Here is an 18,696-nt window from a genome sequence, read left to right on the forward strand (position 1 = left end):
CATATTCATATAATGAAGCCTAATCCCCAAAGCGATGGAATTAGGAAGTGAGGCATTTGGTTGGTGATTAGGTCATGAGGGTGGAACCCCTATAAATGGGATTAGTGCCCTTATAAGAAGAGAGCTCACCCCTCCTCTGCTCTCCACCATGTGTGGATACAAGAAGACAGCTGTCTGCAAACCAGGAAGCAGGTCCTCACCAGACACAGGATCTGCTAGCACCTTCCTACTTTCATCTTAGACTTCCCAGTCTCCAAAACTGTGAGAAATAAGTGGGTTTTGCTTCAACTACCCAGTCTGTGGTATATTTGTTATAGCAGCCTGAACTAAGACAGTCCCCCTGTCCCCAAGCCTGTCCCCAACCTCTGCCATCTGGGCATCTTCTGACAAATAGTTTCCTGGCTCCGATCCCAGAGCTATAGCCAGGAACATGCATGTCAAAATACTCCACTGGTGATTCTGATGAGAAATCAGCTTTGGGAATCCCTGATCTTCAGGCATGAAAAGGCTAAGTGGCCTCTAAGAGTCATGAAGTGGCCTGTGAGGCTGTGCTGACCTCTGCTCACCAGGGCAGCCTCATTTTGAACCACTACACTTTCTCTAAGAGTGTGCATGCACATACACATGCCTACCTGTCTACTCACACCCCCATGCCTCTGCTCAGCTCTCCACCTGTCTGGGTTACCCCTCCCACCTTGCCCATCTACCCAGTCCCTTCAGAGGAAACATCACTCCCTTTGTAAAGTTCTGGAACGCCCTCTAGTGGCTCAGAGCCCTTGCTCCTCTGTGTCACCGCTGCCCTTTTGCATCTCTGAGTGGACATCCTTTATTCGTGTATATGTTCAAAAAGCATCAGTGGAGCTCCAGTTGTGTACCAGGCCCTGTATGGGGGCTGGGAATACGGAGTTAAATAGGATGCTGCCTCTGGGATCAAGGAGATTAACCAGAAAACTCAGGATGAGATTTGCAGGCCTTAATTCCCTCACACAGAGAGAACAGGAGAGAGCAACATTTGGTCAGATTTTGGGGTCAGACTTTCCTTTTTGAAAAGTTGGCTCTTCAGCTGAGGTTTTCTATTGTATTGTATTTTTTTGTTTATTTTCATCAAGGGAAACACATAAAGAGTCAAATAGTTTCCAAGATGTGTTATGGAAGGCTTTAGATTCCTGTCCCCCCACCATTTCTTGTTCATCTGAAGAAGCCACATCCACTCCCTTTAGCTGAGTCTTTTCATTTTTAACCTCCATGTCTTTAGATAACATACTTGAATTGCTATCTTTTGATTTTTCAGCTTTTGGCATTTTTTAGTGACTTCACGCTAGAGAAGATAAGACTTTAGTCCTAATGCCCATGTATGCCCCTTGTATCTTCCATCCTCCTGGTAGAGTATTATTGTGGATTTGATTTGATCAATATCCATTGCTTACAATATTATGATTTTATAGCATAGTAACTCATGACCTTTTTTCCCCCAGAGTTGGTATTATCCTTTTTCTTCTTTAAAAAATTGCATAGTACAAAATTGCATAATAAGTTATCATCACTAATTTAAGATCAAACTCATAAACAATTGTCTAAATATCTTCCCAAGAAGTCCAGATGCATTCAGCACTTTTTCAAGTCCATCTTCCTAAGGAAGCTCTCTCCCAGGGCCTTCAGCCAGGCTTGAGGCTGGCCTGGTGGTCCTATGTGCCCAGCACCCAACTGTCGTCCTGGATCTCCTTGTATCAGCAACCTCAGGACTCCCTTCCCCTCTGTCGTGGGTACCAGTACGGTAAGCATACTGCTTTCTGTATCCCATGTCTTCCTCTGCTTTGATTTATGGCCCCATTTTGGAAGAGCACATTCTCTGGGATCTTCCTAAAAAGGGTGCCTAGAAGGTAAAATTTTTGTGGCTTTGCATGTCTGAAAAAGTCTTTCTTCTAACATGACACTTAGTTGATTGCTTAGCAGTTGGGTCTCCAGCTCTGCTTTAAATGGTTCCACTCACGCCATCTTTCACAATCCAAATGCTCCAGTTCTTGGGAAAATATATGTAGGAACTAATTCATAGTAGAGTGATAACTGCAAAATCTTGGGATAACCCAAATGTCCTTTTAAAAGGCAATTGTTGGGCTTCCCTGGTGGCGCAGTGGTTGAGAATCTGCCTGCCAATGCAGGGGACACGGGTTCGAGCCCTGGTTTGGGAAGATCCCACATGCCGCAGAGCAACTAGGCCCGTGAGCCACAACTACTGAGCCTGCACGTCTGCAGCCTGTGCTCCGCAACAAGAGAGGCCGCGATAGTGAGAGGCCCGCGCACTGCGATGAAGAGTGGCCCCCGCTTGCCACAACTAGAGAAAGCCCTCGCACAGAAACGAAGACCCAACACAGCCAAAAATAAATAAATAAATTAAAAAAAAATAAAATAAAATAAAAGGCAATTGTTAAAAAATAGTGAAAGATTATTAATCCAGTTAGTCATTTCCCCAGCTAATGCTTATTGAGCATCTACCATATGTCAGGCAAGGTTCTATGTGCTAAAGACATAACATTGAACAAGACAGAAGTTCCTATCAGCAGGTAGCTTACACTATCTGTCTTTTTCTCACTGTTAGGTGTATCTTTCTACATCCTAAGTGGAGTCTGATTCTTGAATCTTTTTCAAGTCAAGGCCAACTGGGAAAAAACAAGAGTCAACCTGATTTCCATCTTACAATTGAAAGTTCTACTTAAGCCACATTTCATTTCCATTTATGTAAACATGTAATTTCAAGAATAAAATACCAAATACTGACATTCTTCACTATCTTTTGGAGGTCAATAACCTTTCAATTACTGTTAAAGCTAAAGACTTAAAGATTTTATACATTTTACCTAGTGCTTTTGTGTAGAGTGAATATTCAAATTGTAGACTCATATTGGAGGTTAATTTATAGTTGAGTTCACAGCATAAAATCTAAGCATCAATTTCAAAATTTTCTTTGTACTTTTAACCTGCAATTTAGCAAGGGGTTACTATAAGTCTGGAAAGATATAAGAAACAAAGAACTGAAGGAGTATCCTTAGAGGCCACAAGCGTCAGGCTTTTCTTTGGTTTCCCAAATGAAAATGTAGTCTTCTTGCTAAAGGTGAAAGTCCTGCAGTAGCAGACATACAGCTCAAAGAGGCACAGAGAGAGACAGGGGTTCAAACACACTGTTCAAAAATATCTGCTAAAATTACTCCTGATTTAAACTTATGCTACCACTTCCTGAATAAATACTTATTTTTGTTTATGCAATGCCTAATTATTATTGTGGCTAATATTGTGAACCAGGGTTTCTCAGCGTCAGCACTATTGACATTTGGGGCTGGATAATTCTTTGCTGTGAGGCTGTCCCGTGCACTGCAGGGTGTTTAGCAGCCCTGCCTCTACCCAGTAGATACCAGAAGCACCCCTACCACTCTCACCGTGACAACCAAAAATGTCTCCAGGCATTGCCAAATGTCCTCTGGGGGAGGAGGACAAAGATAGTTGAGAAACATTGTTCTGAACGAAGACTTTGACTATCGTCTGCTTGTTCTTTGCAATTGCATGTCCTGCTGGTAGTTAGATAATAAGACTGCCATGTATGGTTAGACAGGTTACTCACTGCGTAAGGGCAACTGGCCAAAGATGTAAGGAAAAGCCAAAATCCAGCCCTTGCTCTGCTTGCGAAGTCATGAGCCCTGAAATGGGTCTCTGTCCTGGAGGAAGAGACCTCTTTAGAACTCATATATAGGTGCCTGTGGGCTATCTTTTATTAGCAAAATTAAAAAGTAATAGGAAGACTAGAAGGTCAGATGCTAAATTCATCTAGCCCAACTCCTTTGGTCTTACAAATTGGAAAACTGAGGCCCAGGGTAATTCTGGAAGGATAACTTTGTGGAATGTATGCAGCCTCTAATTTAGACAGGACCCTTGGGAAGAGAAGGGAGACGCTAATTATACTTTAGGGAGCTTGAATCAAACAAGGAAAAATCTAACGTACATTTTGGAAAAGGGCCCTTGCACAGGTGGGGGAGGAGGCACAATCCAGTTTACATGTAGGTACAAGACAAAGAAGAACTAACCCTTTGTATGAAAGATGGTGTAGGCAGCAGGAGTGGGATGTAACGGACCACACAGAAAATGTCCCTGGAGAAGAACGTGCTGATGGTCACTGCTGCACTGAGATCAGTTCAAAACCCAGGCCAGGGTCTGATCATTTTTGTGGCCTTTGGGTTTTCTCCTGGCCCATATTGGCACAGATCGGAAGCACAGCAAAGCACAATTGTTGACTGTGGAGACCCCTGAGGCGCAGAAACAGGAAGCCCTCCTGGGGTAAAGGGCAGGCTGTCCAGGAGGAGAGAGAGAGTTCCAAGAAGCCACTGCCTCAGTCTCCCTGACCCTCGGAGAGTTCTCCTTTCTCTATAAGAAAGCAGGGCTAAATACAACACCCTCTCTCCTCCAGATGATCCACCCACTGAAGGTGACATTGCAAGTTGTATTCTGCCACCATCTGTCCTGGTGAGCCTGGCTGCACCCACCTGCCCCTGGGCTCACTAGCTGGAACCAGCCCCCCCACCCAGGACAAGGAGGGCTCTGGGCCTCTGAGCCCACTGACCTCCTGGAACCGCAGCATGTGGGCATCTGGCCCAAGCACATGCCATTCCCCTTGCTCTTGCAGGTAGGTCGACTTAACCTTGGCCATGGGTTCATCCCCTCTCACAGTCCCAGCGAGAATCCTGACCAAATGCACGATAGGGGTAACGGAAGCTGTAGTGAATGGCACACGCTCTCAGAAGCCGCCATTGACACGTTTCTCCTCTCTGGGCTTCTGGCTGCAACCCCATGGCGGGTCCCCTCCTTCCCTCCAGTCAGGGAACTCACAGCTTCATTGGTTCCTGTCTTTCCTGTTCCTCAGGCGCAATATTCAAATATTTAGGAAACAACTGTAATGCACCAACTAATCAGGAGCGGTGCCCATAGGACCCTTGCTCAGTCAGGTGTTAATTCACTAGTGGCTGGATTACATGGAGGTGCTGGGTGCTGGGGACCATCCCCATTAGCACAGGAGTATTTCAGGGTTTTACCCCTGGTAGAGTCTTACCAGTAGCTGTCAGTCTCAGATCTCTCCCTCTTTCTTGGAAGTGCAATTTGGCTCTGCTGGGCTCTTGCAAACTCACAGAGGTATCTGTAGCTTTCAACCGGTCCTCTAAAAGCACTTCAAGCTCTAGAGATTCACACTCCTTCGGAGGTGATGGAGTCTACAGATGACCCCACCACAATTTCCCCATGCAAGTTTCCTTCTTACAGAGCACCTGCTATGGCACTTTTTCAGGAAGAGCCCTATAATACAGCCCAGGCCGTTAACTCCTCTTTTCTGCCAAACTTTACAGACGTTTCTGCAGGATCTGACTCTGTAACAATCCATAAGGCACTAACTACAGCTATAATTAAATTGGAAAAATCAATCCAGCCACAGCACACAGCTGGGGAGGGTTTCATCTTTTGCAGCACCCCCAGTGGGCTCTAACCCTCCTCTGGCTGCCATGGCAGGTGGCAGAGGGCACTATGTCAGCAGCACAGAAGCCCAGAGTGCACCTCTGGCTGTTATTTCCACGGTAGAGGTTTGGGAATCCGTCATCTGAGCTGCAGCGACAACGACATGGAAAAATTGTCCGTAGGGTAAGTGTCGCCAAGATGAGAGACGCTAAGGCTGGAGCTCGGAGAACTCGGCAGTGAGGGTGTAAGATCTGGTGCCAGAAAGGGACCAGCCAGGGTTGGGTGTGCGACTGGGCAGAGAGGGTGGGAGACCCGGAACCAGGAGAACGAGGGAAGAAAGTGATCCAGGCCAAAGTGGGGGCAGAACCCCCAGCACTTCAGACGGGGGTTGTCATTGGTAGAGACTGCCAACCAGACTAATTAATTAAATCAGCTTGACATTTAAAGTTTGCTCCATATCTGCTTAAGTTGTGTATGTGTGGATTATCCTACAATGTAAATTTTATTTTCAATGACTCCATCTGTTATCTTTATAAAATTCTGGAATTAAAAGAAATCTCCTTGGATATTGTGAAGATGAAGCAATAAACTGAATCTGCATTTGGCACAAGTGCTTGGCAGCCTGGACTGGAAACAGCTGGTGACCACTTGCCTCACGTCCACTTTCTCTGTCACCTGGGTTGAACGGTTCACCATCCCCCAGTCCCCCCAGGATATGTCCATCTGGAACCTATGGTGGGTCCTTATTTGGGAAAAGAGTCTTTCAAAAGTAATTAAGTTAAGGATCTCAAAATGAGGTCATCCTGGATTAGGATGGCTCTTAAATCCGACAAGTATCTTTAGAAGAGATAAGAAAGGGAGAAGCTACGACTCTACAAGCCATCAGTTGCCAGCAGCCACCAGAAGCTAGAGGAGAAGCATGGGACAAATTCTCCCTCAGAACCAACCCTGCCAATACTTTGACTTCAGACATCTGGCTTGCAGACTGTGAGAGAATAAATGTGTTGTTTTAAGCCACCCAGTTTATGGAAATTTGTTATGGCAACCACAGGAAACTAATATACATGGTAGCTAGTGACACGGTGACATGGGGAGTGGCATCTAATGCTAGTTTTGGAGTCACAATTACCTGAATTTGGATTTTTATTTGTGTCTCTGCCATTTTCTACGTATATGATTTTAGACAGATGATTTCTCAATGTTCCCTTCTGTGCAGTGGGATAGTAAATAGTATTTACGTTACAAGGTTGTAAAAATGAAATGAGATGCAGCCACATAGCACCTGGCACATAGTAAGTACTGGATAAATATTAGGTTATTATCACAACCTTATTATTAGAAGTTGGTTGAACACCCAAGTTAATGACTAGTTAAGGGGAAGACAGGAAAAGATACAAGTTACTTCTGAAGTAAGCATTCCAGAAAGAGGTGATGGCTCCTCTTCTGGGAAGAAGTAGGGAGAGAGGACATTTGGGAGAAAAACTAAAGAAGAGAGTCCATTGGCTGTGTTTGAAAAGAGGAGAGAAAAGAGAAGACAGAGGAGTAGCTGGGAAAGACATGGGGGAAGACTGGTTTTAGAATAAAATAACTATTGCTATTTTGGAAGATGAATGGAGGGTGTCGCTTTGTGTTTAGGAGGAGGATGGAAATGGAGAAACTATTCTTTTAGAGGACAGAGGGAGAAAGGCTATAATTATGAAGGGGGTACACATATCCTGCATGCTGGGTGATAAAATAAAACATGCTTTATGGAGGGAATGAGTAGGAGAAGTCCAAGGAAGGGTGAACTTCCTAATCAGGATGCCACCTGGCAACAGCCCATCTCCTGGGCTAGGGGTGATGACAGGTCACAGACAGACCTCCAGGCAACTGCCCAGCATGAGGGAAAGAGCACTGCTTAGGAATTTGTGTTGGGCAGAAATTTAGAACCCCTCCCCCTATAAAAGGATACAAATGTATTCATCAGGTCTCATCAAGATTGAGCTAGTCCTACAGGTGTATTTTTGACAGCAGAGAGGGTGTAGTGTGTTCTGGAAGAAGAGAACAGGCTGGCCAAAGATAGTGAATGAATCAAAAATGAAGGGGATACAGGAGGAGGGTGCAGGCATGCAGGATGTGTACAGGGGAGCAGCAGGAGAGAAAGAGGAGAGAAACTGGGGCACCCATCACTTCTGAGCAAGGAGGTACCATGAACAGTGTTCAGGAAGGTCAACTAGGCAGCTCTGTGTAGAAAGAATGGGAGGGGAAGGAACCCTCATAGTGTTTTATTAAAAAGTTTACGTTAGTGTCAATTTTTAAAAATCAAAAAGTTTTCCTTAAAAAGCCAGATTACTGGCATCAAGAGAAATCAGAAGGTCTGGCAGTTCTGGGTCCATATTGTGGTCTGAGCTAAGGGAGTTTGAGGCAAGGGGCTGTTGATGCTTTGGAAGGCTCACGCTCTCTTTGCCATGGCCCCATCTTACCCACCACTTCACTCATTTACATGACCTGCTTGGGCCCCACTGGCCAGACACAGAAAATGTAGATGGCATAGCACTAGGGGCAAAGTAGATGTTCTCACCCTCTCTCTCTGCAGGCCCTAGTGCTGAAATGCATCTCTGATGGTGGTAGCTGATTGATGGTGTTATGCAAGCCTTCTTTATCCTTAACTATTTTTGGTTTTGTCTACTGGTTCTATGAATTCTTGAGAAAGGAGTGCTAAAATCTCCAATTATGGTTGTGGACCTATTTCTTTAATTAGTTCTGTGAATTTTTGCTTAGCGGATTTTTTTGAAATTTTGTTACTAGGGGCATAGACATTTAAGACTGATATGTCTTCCTGACAAATCAACCCTCTCATCGTTAGTCTGTCTAATATGGACACTCTAGCTTTCTTATAACTATTATTTGCATTATATATATATATATATATATATATATATATATATATATATATATAATTTATCCTTTACTTTTAGCCTATCTGCCTTTATATTTAAAGAGAATTTCCTGTAGACTGCACATAACTGAGTCTTACTTTTTAAATCCACTCTGACAATCTCTGCTTTTTAGTTGGAGTGTTTAAAACATCCATAATAATGTAAGTATAGATAAGGTTGGGCTTAAACCTCCATCTTCCTTCTGTTTTCTACTTGTCCAATATGGTCTTTGTTCCTTGTTTCTAGTTTTCCTGCCTACTTTTCCATTAATAGAGTATTTTTAGCATTCAATTTTATCTCCTCTATTGGTTTATCAGCTATATCTCTTTTTTAAGTGGTTGCTCTAGGATTTAAAATATGTATCTTTAACTCATCATAGGCTACCCAAATAGCATTATACCACTTCATGTATAACCTAAGAACTATGTACTTCTATCCCTCTAACCCCTTTGTGTTGTTTGTGCTACTGTGTCGCATGTTTCTCCTACATATGTTATAAAACCCACAATATATAATAGTTTGCTTTAAACAAAATGTAACTCAAAATGGGTCACAAATTGCAATGTCAAAACTAAACCCAAAACTTCTAGGAGAAAACATGAGAGAAAATTTTTGCCACCTTGGAGAAGGTAAAGATTTCTTAGAATACAAAAGTATGGTAGAGTACCTACCATAAAGGACAAAAATTGAAAAATTCACTTTATTAAAATTAAAAACATTTATTCTTTGATAGATACTGTTAAGAAAATGAAAAGGCAAGCCTCAGACTGGAAGAGATTATTTGCAGTATGTGTACATGAAAAAGGACACATAACCAACTTCAACAACTCAAGCAGACAAATAAAATTAAAACTCAGCAAAATATTGAGAACACAAACACATTTCACACATACAAATACACACACACACAAACATACAAGAATGGCCAGTAAGTAAACAGAAAAATGCTCAGTATCAGTCATGATACTGAAGTACAAATTAACACAATGATATACAAATATGCCCACTAGAATGGCTAAAATTTTAAAGATTGGCAGTACCAAGTGTTGCTGAGGATTCAAAGCAACTGGAATTCTCATACATCAGCAGTAGGGATGCAAAATAGTACAATTTAGAAACCAATTCCAAAGTTTTTTTAAAAATAAAGTCAAACATATATACCTGTGACCCAAAAATTCTACTCAATTTGCTCAAGAGAAATAAAAATGTATGTCAACAAAAAACTTAAATACAAATGTTCAGAGAAGGTTTATTTATAGTAACCTAAAACTGGAAACAACCCAAATGTCAGCAAACAGGTGAGTGGATAAATGCATTGCGGTACAGTCCTACAATGGAATACAATCAACCATAAAAAGTAGCAGCAATAAAAGAACTGATGACAATCACAACAACATAGATGGCCCTCATAAAAGAATGCATGTTATATGATTCCATTTATATAAATTTCTAAAACTGGCAGCACTTAACTATGGTGATAGAAATTGGATCAGTGGTTGCCTGCAGGATAGGGATTGATTTTGAAGAGACACAAGCGACTTTCTGAATGATGAAAATGTTCTATATCTTTATTGGAGCAGTTAGATCTATGCATTTGTCTAAGCTTACAGAACTATATACTTAAAAACTGTTCATTTTATAAGTGTATATTATACCTTAGAAAAGTTGATTTAATAAATGTCCCTCCCATCAGAAGAGCCTACAGCAAAAGTATAGTTGCCAAAGGAAAGACAGATGCAAATGTGTCATGTTCAAACAGCAGACAGCAGGAAAGGGACTTATCCATCCCCTTCCAGCAAGTAACTAGCATCCTGCAGGGCATGTTACAACAGGCAACAACTTCCAAAGAAATGACGTGATAAAAGCATGGTCATTTAGAGGATGTGCTTCGAGCAACTGCATAGGCAACATCCTGTGGCCCTAAGGAAAGAAGCGAATATTTCTACAGGGGGTGTGTGGATGGGTCGTGATGGTCTGGGGCATAAGGGAGGCTCCATTTCTGGGGAAAAGAGGAGTCCAGGAGATCCAAACTAATTGTTGTTGTTGGTGGTGGTGGTCGTGTGTGTGTGTGTGTGTGTGTGTGTGTGTGTGTGTTAACCAACTTCTTAGGAAGAAAAAACTGCAGTCAGAAATTAGAGCTCAGAGACACAAAAGACCCCGAATAGCCAAAGCAGTCTTGAGGGAAAAAAACAGAGCTGGAGGAATCAGACTCCCTGACTTCAGACTATACTACAAACCTACAGTAATCAAGACAATATGGTACTGGCACAAAAACAGAAACACAGATCAATGGAACAACATAGAAAGCCCAGAGATAAACCCATGCACCTATGGTCAACTAATCTATGACAAAGGAGGCAAGGATATACAATGGAGAAAAGACAGTCTCTTCAATAAGTGGTGCTAGGAAAACTGGACAGCTACATGTAAAAGAATGAAATTAGAACACTCCCCAACACCATACACAAAAATAAACTCAAAATGGATTAGAGACCTAAATGTAAGACTGGACACTATAAACCTCTTAGAGGAAAACATAGGCAGAACACTCTATGACATAAATCACAGCAAGATCCTTTTTGACCCACCTCCTAGAGAAATGGAAATAAAAACAAAAATAAACAAATGGGACTTAATGAAACTTCAAAGCTTTTGCACAGCAAAGGAAACCATAGACAAGACGAAAAGACAACCCTCAGAATGGGAGAAAATATTTGCAAATGAGTCAACAGACAAAGGATTAATCTCCAAAATATATAAATAGCTCATGCAGCTCAATATTAAAAAAACAAACAACCCAATCCAAAAATGGGCAGAAGACCTAAATAGACATTTCTCCAAAGAAGACATACAGATGGCCAAGAAGCACATGAAAAGCTGCTCAACATCACTAATTATTAGAGAAATGCAAATCAAAACTACAATGAGGTATCACCTCACTCCTGTTAGAATGGGCATCATCAGAAAATCTACAAACAACAAATGCTGGAGAGGGTGTGGAGAAAAGGGAACCCTCTTGCACTGTTGGTGGGAATGTAAATTGATACAGCCACTATGGAGAACAGTACGCAGGTTCCTTAAAAAGCTGAAAATAAAATTACCATATGATCCAGCAATCCCACTACTGGGCATATACCCAGAGAAAACCATAATTCAAAAAGACACATGCACCCCAATGTTCATTGCAGCACTATTTACAATAGCCAGGTCATGGAAGCAACCTAAAGGCCCATCAACAGACGAATGGATAAAGAAGTTGTGGTACATATATACAATGGAATATTACTCAGCCATAAAAAGGAACGAAATTGAGTCATTTGTTGAGACGTGGATGGATCTAGAAACTGTCATACAGAGTGAAGTAAGTCAGAAAGAGAAAAACAAATATCGTATATTAACGCATGTATGTGGAATCTAGAAAAATGATACAGATGAACCGGTTTGCAGGGCAGAAATTGAGACACAGATGTAGAGAACAAACGTATGGACACAAAGGAGGGAAAGCGGCGGGGGGGTGGGGGTGGTGGTGTGATGAATTGGGCGATTGGGACTGACATGTATACACTGACGTGTATAAAATTGATGACTAATAAGGACCTGCTGTATAAAAAAATAAATAAAATTAAATTAAAAAATTAAAAAAAAAAAAAAGAAATTAGAGCTCAGACACATAGCCTGGCACATAAGTAGTCTCAATAGAACCTGCACCTAGTTCTCCTTCCAGAGTGCAGGTTCAGATGCTCTCCTGGTACCTCCATGATGTCTTTAGCAAGGACCCAAGTATGTAGATACAGCATCTGGGTGGACCCTATTAGTCTTATTAAATCAAGATTCTGAAAGTCATAGCTGCTTAAACCAGGTTAACTGCTACAAATTCTGTCTTAATAAGGCTTCTTTTTTTCTGAGTGGAATACAGGATATAAAGAAAAAATATGGATCTTTTCTGTTTTTTCCGTGGTTTCAAACTCAGGGCAGACATATCTATAGACCACATTAACTGGGTACAAGACTTTGTTCAATACAGGCATCACCCCCAGGGTGATCTTCCCCAGGGAAAGGCTTTGGAAAGCTTTCTTAATGTGAAGATGCTATAACACTCTTCAGCCAGCCTTGGGAATTGCAAATGCAGCCCAGAGATGGAATTGGAATTTACCTTCTTTAAAAAGATGGAATCCCAACACTTGTAGCTGAAACTGCAAAGAACTAACAGTCATCACGCAAGTCCATTTGATGGTAATTAATATTTATTATTTTTACCGCTTTGTGGAATTTCCTCAGACTTGTTTTCATCAGTCAAACAGTGACACTCCAGTGGTCTATCCTCTGACTTGACTAGGAATCAGTTCCAGGAGCAAAATACATGCTGGAAAGAAACACTATATCCCAGCAAGGATCCTGGAACATATGTTATAATGAGATTACAGTGGGGATGGGCTGGAGCTGAGCTTGAAGGCTAGAATATAGGTAGGCAGTGAGGACAGATGTGGCCTTCCTGATTGGGGGCGGGGGAAGGAGTATAGCCTAAGAAAAGCCACCTCTAATGACAATCTCTCCCACTGACCATCCCTGTGGCATAAAGGCACCATCTTTCATGTGCATCTTATTTAGGCTAAGGGCCCAGGACAAAGACAATGCATAGTCCAAATTAGCACCTGTTATCAGTCCTTAGAAAACAATGACTAGGAAAAGGGTGGGCCAGTATCAACAATGGGAAAGAGGAAGAATTTTTTAAGCCAGGCTTAGATGGGTATCAGTGTGGGAGTCCTGGACAGAGAAGATCAGGGCACCGTCAGCCTGTGCGTCTCTACTGTTCTCCCCGATGGTGGAGTTATTTATGACTGTCTTCCCGCTGAGTTATAATCTCCTCCCACTACAGGGTCCTATTTTCCATTCAGCTGCTTATTTTCTGTTGAACTGTTGGGGCAGAAACAGTGCAAAAATGCACCCAGAGACTAGGAAACTGAGAACATCTATTTCAGGTCATGACAAAGTAACTGGTAGCAGACTTATCTTCCCACCATGAACTACTAGAAAACCAAACAGAATATGTGAAACAACTGTTTTCAGACACTGGATAACAGGCAGCATAAGAATGTGATCCCTAGAGAAGGGAGATAAACAAGGTGAACAAGGTAAGCTCTACAATCACCTTGGGTTTCTGCCTGGAGGCACTTTCCAGATCTCAGTGCAGGGAGACAGATCCCAAGCAGAACACAGCAATCTTGTTGAACTGAAGAGACAGAAATCATAGTTCGGAGAGACTGAGGCAGCTTTTCAGGGTAGAGTACTGGAGAGGAAGGAACTATGGAAAGCAAGAGCTCCAGAAGTCTGTCTAGGTATCCCTTTGAGTCTGACTGGATATTAAGCTGTGTGTTTTTAGAGTGAAACTCCATGGGGCTGGGTAAGGAACAGCAACCTGTGAACTGAGACGAACAATTCCCAGAGCTTACATACGGCTGGGAGACACTTTAGTTCCACCAGCCAGAGTGGAAAGACCACAGTGAATACCCAGGGTATTTAATAGAGATTTTACAAGGGCCACAACATTTAGTAGGTCTAACTAGCCTTCGAACAAAGGCTACTTTAGGATCATTCTAATAAAACTTAAACACAAAGGATCTTCCAAAGGAACAGTTTGCTCTTCAAATAAGTTGACTGCCTGCCAGAGCAAAGGCCAACTCTCTTTAAAGGAAGGCGACAAAATGTATATATGCTCAACAAGGTACAATTTACAGTGTCCAGCATACAATTAAAAATTACTAAACAAGTCATGAGGCAAGAATGGTGGCCTATAACCAGGAGAAAAAAATTAGTTCATAGAAATAGACAGTAAGAGCCTAAATCCTTTAGGTGTATTTTTGTCTCTTATCCAAATTCTCCTTTTCATAATTAGCAACTTACTTTACTCCTGTCAGAGTCTTCAAATACAAAGCCACTCCTGTTTACCTACCATCTGATGTGCTTGACATGTAATTAACTAAAAATTTACAACAAGTCCTCAGAGGCCACCTGATAGCTTCTGCCTTGGAAGAAACAAAGGCTGGGCTTGCATGGGTGAGATAAAGAAAAGTTGCTCACCCCCAGCTCGTGACAATAATAAATACTAGATAAATTCTTTCCAGGGAGGTGATGCGCCAATTTCCTTTTCAGCTTCTCTGGGCTTTGTAAAATTGTCTCCCATTCCTACTTCCCCATCTCCATGCCTACAGTGATTTCAAAGCCAGTGAATGAGAACACACATAGCAAATATTGGCAAGATCCCAAAAGATGAAAGTAGGGAAAAGCAAAATGAGACTCTATTTGGATTGTACCTCAGTCTTCTCTATTATTCTTGGGGAACTGTGCCAAATTATTTCTTTTCTTTAAAAAGTACATTGAAAAGCAACCCAACATTCAATCACTGTGATTTTACAAATAGCTACCTAGCACAGCCTGCAGAAAGTGGCAGTCACCACGTACACAGAATATAGACTGCGAAGAACAGGAGGGAGAAGGACATTTTTTCCATCTCAGCTTCTATGCGGTAGTTTAGGAACTTAGCTTTTGCTTAGCTTCATTTAACCAAGTAATCAGTTCAAATTTAAGCATTTATTTTAAATGTCATCCACCCCTGACCACCACCACTGGCACACACACAAGGCTCTTGATGTGTAGATTTTGAGTGTGAAAGCAAATCTCTAACCCTAAGAAGGATGTTTGTCCACTCTTTGAGTACGCTGGGCACACTGAATTGCAGGGCCATTCAGCAGTTCCAAATGTTATTATACTATACATCCTGGAGTTGAAGTGGCTTCTGCTGTGCCTCTTAGTCACGTCACTGTGTGGGTAGCGGGGTTCTGGCCAACAATGACCACACACAGTTTGGGACTGAGTGACTTTTACAGCCGTCTCACTGGGTTCTGAGAGCTCTCCAGAGCTGACAGCACAGGCTAATTAGAAAGGCAACTCAAGTAATTGACTAGATAATGAGGGGAAAATGCCTGTGATTTAACTTTTACCTACTATTGTTCCCTGTGGGGTTTTTGAAGGGAAGTAATCACCTCCTCATTATTGCAAAGTGTTACTTGATGTGTGTTTTGTGGTTGCTGCCATATTTGTTTCTTCCTCTGAACTCTCCAGGAGCCTGAGTTACAGGCGTACCTCCTTTTATTGCACCTCACAGCTATTGCGTTTTTCACAGATTGAAGGTTTGTGGCAACCCGGCATCCAGCAAGTCTATCGGCACCATTTTTCCAATAGCATTTGCTCACTTCATGTCTCTGTGTCACATGTCAGTAATTCTCATACTATTTCAAACTTTTTCATTATTATTTTTGCTATGATGATCTTTGATCTGTGATCTTTGATGTTATTGCAAAAGGTTACAACTCACTGAAGGCTCAGATGATGGTTAGCAGTTTTTAGCAATGACGTATTTTTAAATTAAGGTATGTACCTTGTTTTTTACAGTACACAGTATAGTGTAAACATAATATTTATATGTACTGGGAAACCAAAAAATTTGTGTATTGCAATATTCACTTTATTGCGGGGGTCTGAAACTGAACCCACAGCATATCTGAGGTCTGCCCGTATTTGTTCCCAAAAGACCTGAGCTTCTCTTAGGTATCCCATTAAGATCACCTCAATTTCCAAGAGTTGAACATGAAACACAGACTCTAAGCAGTAAGCTAGTCTTACATTTTCCCCAGTGAATGAATTCCCTCATAGACACACCCTGCATGTGTCTGGTCTCGGCTTGCATATCTCCAGATAAGGAACGCACTACCTCACTTGGAAGCCCATTTCTCTACTAAGAAAGTTCTTACAATGGAACTGAAGTATCTCTCCTACTTACTGGTTCTAATTCTTCCTTCTCATGCAAGAAACAGTCCACTCAGGTTTCCAAATGATGGCTCTTGTGTTATACTCTGCTCCAACCCCTTCAACCACTCCCCAAACCCGGTCACAGCCCAAGTGTCCTCCCCTCGAGACAGTGACACTGCAATAAAATTCTGACCCTCTCAGTTTCTTTTTCTTTTCCCTTCTTTTTCTGCTTTTTTTCCCCCCTCTATTCGTCCTTCCTCTCGTCCTTTTTCCTTCCTTCTGTCCCTCCCTCTTTCCTTCCTTTCTTACTAAAAAACATCAGACAGAGAAGACAAATACTGTGTGATATTACTGAAAAATACAACAAACTAGTGATATAACAAAAAAGGAGCAGACTCACAGATATAGAGAACAAACTAAGGGTTACCAGTGAAGAGAGGGAAGGGTGGAGGGGCAACATAGGGGTAGGAGATTAAGAGGTGCAAACTATTAGGTATAAAATAAGCTACAAGGATATATTGTACAACACAGGGAATATAGCCAATATTTTATAATAACTACAAGCAGAGTATAACTTTTCAAAATTATGATTCACTATATTGTACACCTGTAACTTCTATAATATTGTACAATTATACTTAAATAAACATACACACACACATATATATATAAATTTGAAACACTGTTCAGAAACACCAATCACATGCCTCTAGTATTCCCCAAGTCTCTTTGGAAGTGCTAGACTCAAATCTGCTAATGTGGTAGCTCTCTTGCTCCATAAAAATAGACTCTTGGATCCTATTTACTCAAAGAAATATGGTGGAAATGTTGCTTTGGGATCATATTTTTTCCAGAATGTCAGCCTCAAGCCCCCACTTTTCATTTCACTACACACCTCCTGAACATGAAATAGGAGAGCTGAGAGTCAAGAAATCACTTGGTTCAATTCAGATGACAAATTTTTGGTCCCATATAGCAGCTGATAGAAGAAGAAGAGTTTTATAAACATGAGGCCTTCTGATGAGTGTCCTAAGCCTGCACACCATAGCACAATTGAAGACACGGCCTCTGAGTGCACACCAAGCTCGGTGACTCCTTCACCCACTAAATGTGGTGCTTCTCTTTTCATAAGCATAAACTGAGACCCTAGAAACTCCCCACCTGCCTGCAGGGGGACATGTCATTCACAAATCAAGGCAACTGTCACAACTCTTCATGGAAAACTAACATCATACTTGTAAAAATAATTCTCAAATAGTATTTAATGTGTTTCATCATTGCTTGTGATATTGATGGTGTATTAACTTACTTTCGTCTTGTTTCTTTGGAAAGCAAACTACGAGGACTGCCTTTTCTCTTCATATCACATCAAAGTAAGGGTGGATTTAAATGTGTAGTTATGGATTTATATACACATATTTGCAGAAATTGGACAGCCATATCCCTACATTTTCTAAAAGGACATAGCAGGTATCAATAACAGGGTAAAATTGTGGCTCTCAGCCATCAGACAGAAATGGAAGTCGTAGCCTAGCTGCATGTACACACTCAGGCTGATGAAGGAAGGCCACGGAATTCTAACCAGCATGCTGAGGTGCTCTGCATTCAGCCTGCATCACCCAAGACAGAAAACAGCGTGTTGATGAGGGAGAAAGTTGAGTGACACAAAGTTCCACTGGACAGGCTCCAGGCATCAGCCAGGAGAACGGAGTGCCATGGCTGGCTTGAGGGCTGAAGCTGAGCCGGAAATAGGACTAGGAGCAAATGAAACTCATAAAAGAAATGCAAGGCTCAGACAGACTCACACTCAAGAGAAAGGAGACCAGTGGGCAGGGAGGAAGTGGGCACTGTGTTTCAGGGCTTCGCGGTTACTGGCCCTTGCTGAAAGCAGTGTCCATTTTGTTGGTCACCTGGGATGCAGAATGAAACTAAATCTGGCTAAATAGGAAAAGGGAATTCACTGGTTCAAGTGACTAAAAAGCCGGGGGCAGGTCTGGTTTCTGGAACAGATGGGTCGAGAGGCGTAGACAATGTCATCCGTTTCATCTCTGTCTTTTGGCTCTGATTTCCTGTGTGGGCTCCACCTACAAGCAGATACCCTCTTCTGCTGCTAAGATGGCTGTAGCTGTTTGAGGCTCCCATTGCATCCTCACAGCAATCTCAAGCAAAAGAGAACTTCTCTTTTTCAGTGGTTCCCACAGAAATCCTGAAACTGAGTCTTGGCAGCTCTGATTGGTCTGCTTCAGGCCACATGTCCATCCCTTAAGGAGCTGCCCTCTAGCAAATCATTTTCTGGGACTAAGATGAGCCAACTTCTTTGTTTCGATGTCTTCTCTGCTCTTCTTTTTCTTTTTCATTTATTTGTCAAATTAGTTACTCACTCTTTGGGGCAATTTTCATTATGTACTGGAAGGCGCAACGTTCCAAAGAAGGGAAGATGTGTTTATGAACTGCGTTGAGAATGCTGCAGTGTACACAACCCAAA

The 18,696-nt window shown here is 42.0% G+C and overlaps 1 protein-coding gene and 1 long non-coding RNA gene across 5 annotated transcripts in view; one reads left to right on the plus strand and one right to left on the minus strand.

Moving 5' to 3' along the window:
• The window catches only part of PLPP4 (phospholipid phosphatase 4), a 567,054-nt gene that overhangs the window by 70,447 nt on the left and 477,911 nt on the right, over positions 1–18,696 (minus strand). The gene's annotated exons all lie outside the window — the stretch shown is intronic.
• Positions 429–12,060, plus strand: LOC309642830. Its single transcript, XR_014253399.1, has 2 exons — positions 429–2,103; positions 2,419–12,060. It is a non-coding gene; the product is annotated as an uncharacterized lncRNA (long non-coding RNA).

This window comes from Balaenoptera physalus, assembly GCF_965194825.1.
Source record: "Balaenoptera physalus genome assembly, chromosome: 14".
NCBI lineage: Eukaryota > Metazoa > Chordata > Mammalia > Artiodactyla > Balaenopteridae > Balaenoptera > Balaenoptera physalus.